This window comes from Tamandua tetradactyla, chromosome 2 (assembly GCF_023851605.1).
Source record: "Tamandua tetradactyla isolate mTamTet1 chromosome 2, mTamTet1.pri, whole genome shotgun sequence".
In the NCBI taxonomy this organism is placed as follows: Eukaryota; Metazoa; Chordata; class Mammalia; order Pilosa; family Myrmecophagidae; genus Tamandua; species Tamandua tetradactyla.
The window spans coordinates 35,532,654-35,545,418 of record NC_135328.1 but is presented as its reverse complement, the minus strand read 5'-3'; the positions used below and the strand labels follow the sequence as shown (position 1 = coordinate 35,545,418).

Sequence of the window (12,765 nt, the reverse complement as noted above, 5' to 3'; positions counted from 1 at the left end):
TCCCCGTTGTCCCAGAGAAGGGGCTGGGACATCTCCACCTCTGCACTCAGCCCTTCCACCCAGCTTTCCCTTAGTAAGAGCTCTGGTCCCCAGGTGTGGAGCCCGATGCAGACTCCCTAGGAAGGCTGAACAAAGTCTCTGCCCAACACCTCTGCCAAGTTCTTTCCTTCCAGGAGTCCCCAGTGTAGGGCAGAGATGGGCAGTCACAGGGAGGGAAGATGTGTGCATGAGGGAGCACTCAGAGGAACTGATGTTAAGAGCTCGCAGAGCCTAAGGATTTTCTGAGTCTGCTGCCACCTTGAGGACCTTGCATCTGAGAGCAGGAAAGTTCTAGGGAACCTCACACTGAGTGAGCCCCGGAGCCCAGGTAGGGCGGGTGGCGCAGAAGGTAGGGTCTTCAGATGTGAGGCTTTGCAGGGGCAGGTCTGGGTCCAGGTCACGCTGGGGCTGAGCCCTGGGCCCTGGAATCCGAGCTACCCCATTCCCACACTCACCTGGGACCCTCCTACGGGCCTCCCACACCCCACGTGCTTTCGGCTTGAACTCCACTGAGTGATTGTGTTGCTTTGGGCAGTGGAAACCTACTGACGGCAGAGAATAAATTTGTTGTGTTTTGTAGAGCATGCAGAAGCATATTTTGGGGGTTTAATCTTCTTAATAAATTGTTCTCAGATTGTGCAGTATTAAACCCCTGGAAAATTCATGAGCACTCTGGGAATAAAGACCTCATTGGGGAGGTTCGACATGAGCAACGCAATAAATGCAGCTTCTAAATTGGGTCAGGGAAGCCTCTGAGGCCCAGAGAGAGGGTATTCCCGCTCTGCCCTCCCCGGACCTATAAATTAATCCTGTGTACAGAGGGTGCCTTGTCCTGTCTTGTTAGAGTAGGGGCTGTGTGTCTTTGCCCAACCCCCTCCCCCCCAACCTTGGCTGCAAACAGCGCCTGGGGAAGCATTTCAGCTTCTGTGCTTTGTTTTGCTGGTGTCTCCAAAGCAAGGTGGGTGTACATTTCAGCAAGAGAGATGTAGGTTAGATGGGGGAAAGAACTTCCTGGCTGACTGGTGGGGCAGCTTGTCTGGGAGGTATAAATGGGCAGCTCACCCAGCTCCACAAGGGAGGCCCTAGGGGGTGGGCGCTGAAGGAGGCAGGATAGTGGCAACAGGACATGGAGGTGGCCAGCGGCGTTGGCGTGCCCTTTCTAGGGCTACCTCCTGCCCCAGCCCCCTGTCCCCTGCTAAGCTGGGAAGAAGCTGTTCCTCTTGTCCCACCCCACCCCTAGGGCTGTACTGCTCTCTGCTGACCTGGGCTTCGGAGGCAGCCCAGCCAGGAATAGCCCCACATGGGGCACTGGCTGAGCTGTGGGGCCCGGGGTGTGTCAACAGCTGTGTGTGTGTGTGTGTGTGTGTGTGTGTGTGTGTGTGTGTGTACGGGGAAGCTGGTGGAGGGTGACTGCGGTGTGAGCGCAGGTTAGGAAGGCAGGGTCTTGGCGCAGAGTTGGATGGGGATGGGCAGTTAATGCCGCAGGCGGCCAGCAGGTGGAGAGAGAGAGCCGTGAGACGTGGGGGTCATGGGGGCCCTCGGACCAGTCATTGGACGGTACTAATTCAGGGCCTAAAAATAACCCTGGGCTTGGCACAGCACCTCACAGTTTTCCAGACCCTTTCAGGCCCACTATCTCACTTCAGTCTCCGACAGCCCTTTGAGGAAGTGGGTTCCGTCCTTATTTTACCAGCAGGAACATCGAGTTCTAGAGCGAACTTGTGAAGGCCTTGCAGCTAGTTCACGGCACGCCAGGACCACAGCCATTGATCTCTCTGGCCATAGGTTCAGTGGTTCTTCCACCTGCTCCTGTGCAGGGCAGTGGGCATGTGGAATCGGGCGAGGGCAGCATCTGCCACCAGGACGCCTGCCCACAGTGGAGAAGGCTGACTAAAAGGCTGGGGCAGGGGCACTGGCACCCTCTGAAGGAGAGACGAGCTCTGATGGGGTGGTGGTCGTGGTGCAGTGAGGACTTCCTGTGGGGGTACTTTGGAGCTAGGCCTTGGAAAATGAAGGATGCCCCAAAGCAGAGAGAATGGGGTTTGGGGGTGGAGGCCAGCCCAACACCAGACACCTTGTGGATGAGGACAAAGAGAGTAGAAGGCAGGTTTAGGACAAACTGGCTGGGCCAGTTTGTGAGAGCCTGAGTGCTCAGCCTGGAGCATCCCCCACAGGGCCTGGCAGGTGCTCCTAAAAGGAGAATCTCTTTTGGAAAGCCTCATTGTGGAGAGCCATCCCAGTGAGGGCAGTCTGGGGGTCAGGGGGCTTTGGGGGGCAAATCATGCCTGCATCAGCCCCTCACTGCATCCCAGAGGTCACATCTCCCCTTCCAGCCCTGACTCTCTCCGTCCTCTTTTTCTTGGCCAGACCTCCTGCCCCCACCTGCTTGTATTCCCTCCTTATCTTAAAGGGGAGAGAAACTTGCTTCTTAAGATGGCAAAGTGACTGAGGAGAGGGGGGAAAAAACCCGCAAGAGAGGTGGTTGCCATGGAAACCATAAAGTAGAAGCTGAAACTTTCAGGAGCAAGAGCAGAGAGGGAAGCAGACCTGGGGAGCTGGGGTGGAAAGGTCCTGCTCCCAACACCTTCCCAGCTGCCCAGAGCTGGGATCTGCGTTCCTAGGGGCAGACAGCTGTCTGGTTCCTCCCAAGACTGAGCATGAGGTGCCTGGTACCAGACTGAGGTAAGCAGCCTGTGTTGTGAGGAGCCCCTGTCTTCTGCCCAGATCCCTGCATGGTTCTGAGCTTCCGGTACCATGTCTGCTCTCTACAGGTCTTTGCATGATGTCTTGATGCACCTGTTCTAACATGCAAAAGTGACACGGCCTGGGACTTGACAGTTTATAAGGCTGCTTCTCATGTGTTGCCTCATTCAAGTCCTGTTATAGTCCTGGTAGGACAGTGTATATATTCTACAGTTAGGGAGTTGAAGCCCAGAGAGGTTAGGGGACTTGTCCCATGTCACACAGCTGAGATCCCTGGGGACAAGACATAAGGCTGGCAGACCCGAAAGCTCTTGTGTTCTCCCTGCCTCTGGGTCACACTTTGTTTTTGAGGGAGTAGCTCTGCCTGGAGCTGTGAGCTCCCTGCAGTCTCCAGACCCTTCTCCTGTCCCTTGCTCCAATAAGACTTCCCCAGGGGAGCCATCATTTGTTGCCTGTACAGCCTAAGGTAAGTTATTTCTCTCTGGGACTTGATTTTTCCCTCTGTACAATGGGTGTAACAGCACTGCCCGCCTGTAAGGTTATTGTGAGTGTGCAGTGAGAAAACTCAGGTCAGGGTCTCCTCAGCACAGTGCCTGGTTCAGAGGATACCCCTGGAAGTCCACATCAGCAGCTGCTGAACCAGCAAGCACTTAGTGAGGTGAGCAGGGCTGGGACTCAACCTCCCTGTATTTCAGAGAAGTTTCTTCATCAGTGAAACGGGTCTGATGAGTTCTGGTCTTGTCTGGGGAGTTGGAAAGGCAGATTAAGATCACGGCTGTGGGACCTTTGGAAAGCACTGAGGCTGGTTGAAGGGAAGAGACAGTGATCCCACCCCCTGTCCAGGGCCAAAGTCCCCACCCCTGCCCTAAAACTGGCCATCAAGGGCCCTGGGACCACCAGGACCTCTCAGCCTAAATTCTTTCTACCAGGCTTCCCTGTCTAGAGGGAGGGAGGGGAATTGAGCCCCGGCCCAGTTAACCCCTGAGTGAGCCTCAGACCTGATCAAGGTTTGGGTCTGAAATGAGTCCTTAGAGTACCCCCTCCCAGCCCCTTAGGCCTGCTCCCAAATTGGAGCCAAGCCTTAGGTTTCTCCAGAGAGAGGCCCAGTGAGCCAAGTGCATTATTAAGCAACAGAAAGGCAGCACACTGCGTGTGAGAGATAATGGGGGACATTTCTTTGATGGGCTATAAATCATAGAATGGAAAGCACTGCAATCTACGGGGAAGGCATATGAGCCAGTCCTGGGCTGGGGTTGGTTTGGGGTGTGGGCGGGAGCCATTGGGACCCATTTTGCTGTGAGCCCAGGAGCTCCATGCCGCACAGAGATCCAGATGTCCGGGGGACTTGAATGCACACTTGCCTGGACACACTTTCCCGTGTACCCGGCAGTGACACCCTCACCCTCCTCTTGCTTGGCTGCTGCCGTGTGACAGCTCCTGCCTGGCACGGGGTTAGGGTGTGAGCAAGTAGACATGGACCCAACCCTCGGGGAGAGCACAGTGTGCCGGGAGAGACGGATGTGAGATGTAGCATCAGGAAAAAATATATGTCATCGCGCAGTGCTGTGGGCTCCGTCGAGGAAAGATGAGGGAGCTTGGAGAGAAGGATGCAGATGTGGGAGGGCTGTGGGGAGGAACCGGTGGAGCTTGGAGAAGGAAGTGGGGTGGGTCCTCAGGGAAATGAGGACAGGGTGGGAGCCAGGTGGATCAGGGAGTGGTGGCAAAGGAGTGAGCCGGAGAGAGTGTTCAAAGGACAGCAGGGTCATGGCAGCTGGGACCGAGGGGTGTTTTTAATGCTCACTTGCTGGCTGCTTTGTGGAAAATAAGCTCAGGGAGGAGGAGAGGATTTGGGGGGACAGTTAGGGGTTGCGGGAGTCCCCAAAGCTAGAGTTGGTGGTGCCCTGGATCTGGGTGAGGACAGTGGAGATAGAGAGAGGTGGACAGACTCAAGCTCAAATCTGGAACTAGTGATAACCCAACTCAAAGAGGGGGCTCAGAGGGTCTAGGAAGCCAGCCCTGCATCCTATGAAGTGGGGACAAGGGACACGAAGTCATGAAGGATGGAAGTGGTGGGGGGCTGGGGACCAGTGTGACTGGGAAAGGGGGAGGTGTAAGGGGAGAGAGGGGAAGTAGGGGGGGCGGTGAGCCAACCCCACCCCGGGCTGGGACTAGAAGCCAAGGACTTGTTAGTACAAGATACCTTTTTTTACACATGACTCTTTGAAGAGCCTTTGGAGATGTACTAGTAGGTTTGTTACCTGGGGACAGGTGAGAGGGGACCATTAGTGGCAGCATGGGTTCACCAGTTGGAGTCAGGCTGCGTGGAATTGAATCCAGTTTCTCTACCCGTAAAGTAGGGATAGTAACATCTCTTCAGGTTCTTATAAGAATGAACTGAATTAGTATTGCCTGGCAGATAGTAATCCTTCTGTGGGAGTTAATAAATGTATATGGTGTGACCTCAGGCAAGACTCTCTGCTCTCGGTACCTTAGGTTCTCCTAGAGGGTCTCTCTGAACCCTTGAGCCTAAGGTTTCTAATCTCTGTTGTACCGGCATCCTCCAGCTCCTGCAAGTGGCTAGAGCACAGTGCCAGGCTGGCAGGTGTCGCCTCAGATGGGACCATGTCCCTCCGAGCCCTGCAAGGGACACCAATCCTTTCACAGCCGTAAGGGGATATTTTAATCAGTCCAGGACCTGATGAGGGCAGAAGGCATAGACACCAGGACAAAGGGTGCTAGTCAGGGCTGCTGCCCAGCCTGAGCTGACCTGCTGGGTCCCATAATCTAGCCTGCATGCAGGGAGCCCGGGGAGGGAGGCCGAAGCCAGGGCTGGGGAGAGTCAGTTAGGACACTGGTTGTTCTCCGTCCTGAGCCCTTTGCCAGTATGAGCCAGGTTTGTGTCCCTGTGTGTGGGGTGGGGGTGGAGTGGGGAGCGCGACTGTGGTCCAACCAATCTCAGTTTCTAGTTTCTAGGCTGGGGGGAGGCAGATTTACTTCTAGCCTCTCCAAGGGCAGTGGGCCAGTCTTCAGTAGTGAGCTGCCCGTCACCAAAAGTATGCCAGGTGTGATAGGAAACTTGCTTCCTGTTAGGCCTTTGCCTGTGGTCTTGCCCCCACCACACCCTGTCTGTGTTAATCATCAATGGCCAGGAGAGCCCCATCTAGGGGAAGGAGCGAGCCTCTACTCTTCGGGGGAGTGGGGCAGCTGATTTCCAGGATGACCTTGAATGTGTTTTCCTTGGCCCCAAACTTTCGGCTGCTTCCTGTTTGAGCAGGCGCAGAAATTCTAGGGCCCCAGCCCTTCCTTCTACCCCTGGTGGAATTTCCAGACAAATCGCTGTTCTCCGGATGGGGGACGGGCCGGCATTGTTCTCTCTCCAGAGGGGAATTGAGAGGTGAGGGTGGCAGAGGCTGTATTTAATTATGGCCTTAGCCTGCCAGCTAGGGGCTGGCTGGGATCCTCTGGAGAGACCAGTAAGGGTAAGAATCAAGGCTCTGGTGAAGTCTGCACCTCCTGTGATGTCTGCTGTGGCTCCTGTTTGTGTTCTGGACTGGGCACAGAAGCTCTGCATGTCAGTGTGCAAGGGTCTTGAGAGACCACCCAGTCCAGCTCCATTCTGCAGGGAGGGAAGCTGGGGCTGGGAAGGGCAGAGGACTTGCTCACCGGCCCACCGCAGAGTAGAGGCATTTATTCATCCATTGGTTTATTCACCAAGTGCCTTTGTAGCCAGGACTTGTTCCCTGACCTCCTCACGGGCTCCAGGCTGCCTCTCACCCAGAAATTACATCCAGGGGAGGTAAGCCAAGGCCCAGAGAGGTGAAATTACTTGCCCCAGGTCCCACAGCTGCTGTCCTGTAAAAAAAAGTGGGGCCTTTTGAGCCTACATCCCTTCATTCACCTCACTCATCAATACTGTTCTAGGGATTGGGGATACAGCTGTGAACAGGATTGAGAAGGCCCCTGCCCTCACTCACGTGAGCAACCGAAAGCACAGATAAGATAGTTTCATGAAGTGATAAATTGAAGGAAATAAAACAGGACAATGGGGATAGTGTGTGGGGGATTGGGGCAGAGGCACTTGAGATAAGGCAGCCAGGCAAGGCCTCTGAGGGTGTGATATTTGAGCTGGGGCCTGGAGGACAGGAAGGAGCTGGCCCCGGAAGCTCTGAGGTCACTAAGTAGGAGGTGGTAAGAATAGCAAATGCAAAGTCCCTGAGGTGGAAACTGCTTGGCATGGTCAAGAATTGAAAAAGCCACCAGCCAAGTCGAGAACCATTTTAGCTAGTGGCTCCCCAAGAAAGCTACTGGAAAGTTCTTTTTAAAATATAGATTTTTGTGCCCTACCCACCAAGATTTGGGTTCAGTAGCTCTGAGAGTGAGGCTCTGGAATCTGGATTTGAATAGTCCCCATGTGGTTCATGGGCATCCAGCCCAGCCCTGCACATGCAAAATTGCGTCCTGGAGCCATAGTTGGAGAATAAGGATCAGAGAGGGGTTGGGACTTATTCAAGGTCACACAGCCACACAGTGGCAGACTAACCCTCCAGCCTGGGGCCACTGCTTCCCTTGCCAGGGGTTCCTTCCTTATTGCTTTGCTTCTCCTTTTGTGGAGGGCTGTCCAGGCCTCACTCCCACTTGGATATACCTCCCCAACTCTCCTCCCTGATCACATCCTTGCATACTCCATACTCCCAAGCTTCCATCTCACCTCCTAGTCCAGCCCAACAGTTCTCCACACTGTCACCAGCACATGCTTTGCTGATTCCCACCACTGGGTCTTTGCTCATGCCATTTCTCTTTCTAAGAATACTTTCCTCTGCTCTCTCCCCATTCGATTCCTACTGAGCCTTCTAGGTGCAATGCCAATGACTCCTCTTTCAGGCAGTCTTCCAGGACTTCCTCCTCCAGATTCCGTCAGTGCTCAGGTCAGATGAGCTCATCCACTTTTCCCAAATGCCCTCCCCATCTCTCCCACTCAGTCCTACTGAGAGCCTGCTTTGGGCCAGGAACTGTACTGACCAGCTCTGGGCTGTCCTACTCTCAAGGAGCTCACAGATTAGTGAGAAAAGAAATAGCCGGGAGGGGCAGGTATCACCAGTTTATACACAAGGCTTCTAATCCATTATGCCATTTGCCCCTTTCACAACCTCACAAAGTGCAAGTGTCCTTATCCCATTCTGCAGCTGAGGAAGCAGAGGCACAGAGAGATGAAGGCACTGGTCTGGAGTCACACAGCTAAGAAGTGCTGGCTTTGCTCCAAATCCTATGTGTGCTCAGCTCCCTGCTGGGATGGGGACTACCAGGGAGCTGGTTACTGTTTGAGCAGGTGCATAAGTTCTAGGGCTTCAGCCTGCTGAGATGGGGACATCCTGGGAGATGGTTCCTGGGCTGGTTCACCTGTCTTCCTTGGTGGGCTCTTCAGGGATTGAGCTCCCTCCCTCCAGCTGGAACCCAAGCCAGTGCCAGGCACGAAACGGTTCACAGATGACCAGGCAGGTCTGCTTGGGGTGGGGGTTCTCCGGCCTCATGCTGGGACCATATGCCACCCCTCTGGTTGGCCGGTGGGTGTGGAACCTTCTTGGCCTATCACTGGCAAGGGAGGAAAGAACCCTGGGACCTTGAGCCTTAGCCCCAGGCCCAGGCTGGGGGAGCAGGGAGGGGCTTTGGGCCTGGCCGGGGCCCAGGGCCCACCTGGAGCTTGGCAGTGTTTCTGGGTCAGGGCGGGGAGAGGAAGTACACGGAGGGAGTTGCTCCAGGCCTGGCCATCTGGGCTGCAATGCTGCCTGCACGGGTGGGGGTGGGGAGGGAGAGGCCAGGGCTGGGTCCTGGAGAGTGGATCTCAGCCTCCCCCAACCCCAGGGGTTGGGTCACTGGAATGGAGCTCTGAGCTTTGGGGGTCCAGGGCTGACTGTCCTGTGAGCGTGGAAGCTGGGAGCACCTCTGGGCAGCTGAGCAGGCATCAGGCAGTGCGAGAGGGATGATTCAGGCAACCGAAGGGGAGGGGGGCTTTGGCAGCTGTATTTAACTCCCGAAATGGAGCCCCAGCTTAACCCCAATACCCATCTGTGACCTCAGGTGGGTCTCTCTCCCTTCTGGGCCTCAGTTTCCCTGACTACTCAGTGCTGGGGTGGGAGAGTCCATTATGATTGGAAACTGAGGCCAGATCCTACTTAGTGAGGAATTCAGGCAGGGGCCTCTGGGCAAGCAGCTGTCTTTCAGGGCCTAGACTTCCCTAGTTCAATCACTTACTCTGACTGTGTCCTTCCTGCTGTGGCATTCCAGGATTTTATGATGGGCTGTTTCCAGGGAGATCTGACCTCTTCTCTGGGCCCCTGGAGGGCAGGAGGAAACACTTCTGTGGTGGTTTGGGGACTCAGGGAGAGTTCTGGGCCTGATAGAATCCCAGGGAGGTGGGCCTGGCAGAGTTGCCTCATCCCCATTTAACATGTGGAGGCCCAGAGATGTCAAGGGGCTTTCTTTGGGCCACATAGCGTGACCGCCCCCCCCCCCCCCCCAGGTCCCTCCACCCCTCACTGCCCTTCCATCCCTCTTAGAGCTCTGTTCACCCAAGGATTCACCATCGGGCCCAGCCTTGATTGAATTGATTTAAAAAATACTCACCCTTCCCAAGGCCCTGTGTCTGTGAGCTTCCAAATGTCCATGCTTGGCTAGTCCCCCACTTCCATCTGTGCTGAGAGGGGCAGAGTCATCCAAGACTGGGATAATCTCCACCCAGACCTGGCCATTTTCTGCAAAGGATGCCATTAAATTCACTGGTGGATTTAGGGAGGAAGTCTGGGGGTAGTGGAGGCGGTAGACACCTAGTTTGTCACCAGGTATCTGAGCAGGACCTCACAGGGCCTGTCAGCATCTCTTGGCATGACGGGAGGCCCAGCCCCAGACACCCCCAACCCGCCACCCCCCACCCCACCTCCCAAATGATGGTCCTACTCTTGGTCCTACCTTGTTCCCGGATGAATGGTGGACACAGGAAGCCGTCACTAACTGTTAGACGTTAGACGGGCTGCCTCGCAGGGCAGAGGCCATGACCTTAACCATGAATGCCCTCTACTCCCCCCACCTCTGCCCAGGGGCCCAGTGACTCAAAGGCTGAGACTGGCTTGGGAGGTGGATCTGTAGAGGCTGCCTGGCAGGGGGCTTCCCCTGCTTGTGCTGCCTGCCCGCCTTCAGACAGGAAACCCGACAGGTCTGAGTTCTGCAGACATCCATTGTTTGGGGCCTGATGTGGGCTCTGATGTTTCCCCTGTCAGACTCCCCACCCCCAGTCCAGGCCTCCTTCTGTCCCTTGCCAAGTCGGATTTTAAGGAAAGCTCTAGGCTGTTGCCCTCCCCCGACTCTGTGCATCCTGCTCAGTGTGTGACAAACCTCCTCACCAGCCAGCCTGGGTTCAGTTTCTGCCTCCACCTCTTACAAGCCCTGTGACCTTGGGCCTCTCTGCTCCCAGTATTTTCTGTGAAATGAAGGCGGTAATGTCTGCCTCGTAGGTTTGTTGTGAAAGCAAATGAGATGATGTGTAAATGAGATGAATGCTGAGAACAGGGTCTTGGCTTCTGGTAAATTCGGAATACACTTTAGCTTCCATTATTATTATTAAGTCCAAACTACACCCTCATGCAAACTTTTCAAGGTCAAACTTGTGACCTTCCTTGGTTGGGGAGGTCGTGGATTCTGTGGTCCCCTCCAAGCGTGAGCCTCTCTCCTCCCTGGGCAGAGCCTAGTATTTCAGGATGGTCAATTGCTGCTGTTGTTTTCCTCCTATACATATGGCCCCTTCATGCAAGCCAGGTCCTTCTACTTTGTGCTCAGCAGAAGAAATGGGTGATCTATTGATGTTAGAGGCAAAAACTATTCTTTATGGGCTTTTCAAGGGTAAATCTGATGATATATATTTTTTCCCACTTCTTCTTCACTAAGTTTAAACCTAACACCCCCAGGAAGATGTGGCTGCATTGGGCTGACCAGGTGGCCCCTGTCCCCTGCATCTGGGTATCCCTCCTGACCTAGCCCTGGCCTGACCTGGACTTACCTGGACTGTCAGCCCCGTTCTCATGCTGTCCAGCACCTCCAACCCAGCCGGGTGCAGGCCTCCTGCTCCATGGTTCCTTGCCCAAAGGGGGATTCTGTTGATCCATTCTTCCCTGGTCTTCTCCTGTGGCCTCCTGGTGCCCCCATCTTTCAGCTCATTAGTGGGGTATGGCAGGAGCACAATGGAGGGTCTCTCCTGGGGGCTCAGGGCAGACTACTTTAAGGAGATTTGAGCTGGTTCCTGAGAGAAAAGGAGGAGTTTGCCAGGTGGGTGCAGAGAAGAATTTCATGTTAACACACCAACCAGGGCAAAAGGCCAGAGGCGGGAGATAGTGCAGGACCTTTGGAACGTCTCGGGTGGATGGAGCAAGGTGGCTGGAGTGGGGTAGGGCTGCAAAGGGAGGTGGCTGTTGTGACAGAGCTTGGTTCTTCGCAGTACTCTAGGGATCCGCCTGTGGAGGCTTTTGGGGGAGAGGGTAAATGTGGTGGTGGTGGTGGTAGGGGGGTTGTGTTGAGAGCTGATTCCACCAACTGGTTCCCCTATCTGCCACGTACTAAAAAATGCAGATGTCCAGGCCCATCCAGACCTACTGATTCAAACATCTGGGGAGGGGAGGGGCGGGGGACCTGGAAATATGCATGTTTTAATGAGCTCAAGGGAGATGTGGAGGCTATAGAAGCTGTAGTCTTGACCTACCGGAAGCAGCATGTCCGGGAGAAAGGAGCTGGGCCTGTCTGTATCCACCCTAGAGGGAAGAAGACAGAGGTGGGGGAACAGGAGCGCTGACCAGCTGGCTGCTAACCCTGTAGGCCCTGAGGCTTGAAGATCAGCAGGGCCTCTAAAGCTGATGCTGGTTAGAGCAGTCCCAGAGGGCTTTCCCTGGAGGGGTCTGTCACAGAAAGCAGTGTGGGGGTGGGGTGCGGGTGGGGATTTTCAGAACCCCTCCCCACCCCGGCCCAGGCAGTCTCTGGAAGTCTCTGCTGCTTCTGTTCGGAGGGAGGAGGCCCAGGGGCTGCGGGTGGGGGGTAGCAGCACGGGGTGGGTCTGGCTACTCTGAGATTGATTCCATATGCTCTGCTGGGGTGAGCAGGGAGCAGCTTTTGTCTGCCTGCACGCCCTGGGGGTCCCGGGCTGGGAGGAGGGGCAGGAAGCCCAGGCTCCTTCTCCCTCAGCTCCTGCCCTGCCCCCCTTCCTGCACTGTACCCAGCCCCTACTGGCCCACTGGTGGAGACTTTAGACTTCTGCTTGGTGTAGGTGGTAATGCCAACTCCCATCCTAGGGCCGGGAATGTAAATGCTTCTAACAATTCATGAACTGACCGTCCTCCTTGCACGAGATGGATTGGTTGGGAGGCCTTAGCTTCTTTTGGCAGAAAGGGAAACTGAAATACAGAGAGGGACTTGAGGAGTTCAAGCATAAGCTGGGAGATCACACCAGACTTGGGTCTTAGTTTCTGGCTACTTCTTCCCATTCCCCCCTGCCTCTACCCACACAGACCTAAGTCTACATTTGGGGGCCTCAGGACCATTTGCCACTGCCATGATCAGAGTCTGTGGGCAGTGAGCCTCTCATTCCCTTAAGCAAAGGCTGGAACTTGGCTTTCAGATTCCTGCTTTGGGAGGGGAACCAGGCCAGATGAACTCCAGCTCTTGGGAACAGGGCTGTTCCATGCATTCTGTGCGGGGCTCCCCAGGAGACCCCTATTTCCCAAAACTGGTGGGCCTTACTAGGGAGATTATTCATTACTGGAAGTACCAAGGTGTGGATAGGTGGATTCCAGTGGCCAGGCCAGAGAGGATGCCTGCTATGATGACCCACAGTTCACCCAGGTGTGAGCGCTTCCCAGGAGACTTTGCACTTTTAAGAGGCTTCTGTATAACGTCCGCTATTGAAAATGAGACTCGAAGGAGGCTTATGGTGTGCTTGTAGGCAAGGTGGTATTCTACCTTCCCGTGGTGGGATTGGCCAGTATTCTG

General features: G+C 55.1%; 1 protein-coding gene and 1 long non-coding RNA gene across 7 annotated transcripts in view; one reads left to right on the top strand and one right to left on the bottom strand.

Annotated features, from left to right (window-relative positions):
* The window catches only part of DAB2IP (DAB2 interacting protein), a 188,795-nt gene that overhangs the window by 51,724 nt on the left and 124,306 nt on the right, over positions 1-12,765 (top strand). The window lies entirely within an intron of this gene.
* On the bottom strand, positions 6,460-11,016 carry LOC143659675 (uncharacterized). Of its 2 annotated transcripts, none has more exons than XR_013163638.1 (4): positions 10,790-11,016; positions 9,364-9,491; positions 8,992-9,074; positions 6,460-6,594 (listed from the first exon to the last, which is right to left on the bottom strand). It is a non-coding gene; the product is annotated as an uncharacterized LOC143659675 (long non-coding RNA). The 2 variants fall into 2 exon arrangements; XR_013163639.1 differs by lacking the exon at positions 6,460-6,594 and adding an exon at positions 7,650-8,331.